Genomic DNA, 1,188 nt, shown 5'->3' on the forward strand with positions numbered 1-1,188 from the left:
GTATAGTGGGGAAATATACAGGGCTTAAGGATTCATATTTATCTATTATAAAGGCCCTAGAGCATGCATCCATGGAGGCCGGTGTAGGTTTATATATAAAGTTTATAGATAGTAGTCACCTAGAAGATATATATAAAGAAAAAGAAGAATATAAAGAAGCATGGAGAAATATAAAAAATATGCATGCTATTGTTTGTCCTGGTGGTTTCGGAGACAGAGGTATAATAGGTAAATCTATAAGCTCACGTATATGTAGAGAAAATAGAATACCTTATTTAGGTATTTGTTTAGGTATGCAAACAGCAGTAATAGATATATCTAGATCTATTCTTTCTTTATATAAAGCAAATTCACAAGAATTCGATAAGGAGACACCTCACCCTGTAGTAATATCTATGCCTGAATATACAGAAGGAGACAAAGGTGGTAGTATGCGTTTAGGTACAAAGACAACAATAATAAAAGACAAAACTTCTTTAGTTTATTCTTTATATGATAGACAAACATATATATATGAGAGACACAGACATAGATACGAAGTAAACCCGGTGTATGTACACCAGCTAGAATCTGTGGGGTTTGTTTTTGTTGGCCAAGATATAAAAGGAGACAGAATGGAGATAGCTGAATATAAACACCATCCTTTCTTTATATGTACACAGTTTCATCCGGAGTTTATCTCTAAACCACTAAAACCTCACCCTCTCTTTCTAGGTTTAGTTCTTGCTGCTGCAGGCAAACTGCAGCACAGGCTGCAGCAGTATGGAGGCATTCTTAAGGCAGGAGAAGCTTATAAAGAATACTGCTAGGGTTTAGGGTTTAGGGTTTAGGGGTTAGGGGTTAGGGTTTAGGGTTTAGGGGTTAGGGTTTAGGGTTNTAGGGTTTAGGGTTTAGGGTTTAGGGGTTAGGGGTTAGGGTTTAGGGTTTAGGGGTTAGGGTTTAGGGTTTAGAGAGAAAGAGAGAGAGAAAGAGATAGATAGAGAGATAGAGAGATAGAGATATAGAGATAGAAAGAGAAAGAAAGAAAAGGAGACAGCAAAAGGAGACAGGAGACAGAGAAGAGAGAGAGAGAGACTATGAAGAAGAGGGAGACAGAAGAAGGAGACAAAGAAATATAAATATATATATATATATATATACATATATATATATATTTATATATATATATATATATATATATATATATAT

The sequence above is a fragment of the Eimeria mitis genome, genomic scaffold, assembly GCF_000499745.2.
Source record: "Eimeria mitis Houghton genomic scaffold, Emh_scaff1777, whole genome shotgun sequence".
Classification (NCBI taxonomy): Eukaryota; Apicomplexa; class Conoidasida; order Eucoccidiorida; family Eimeriidae; genus Eimeria; species Eimeria mitis.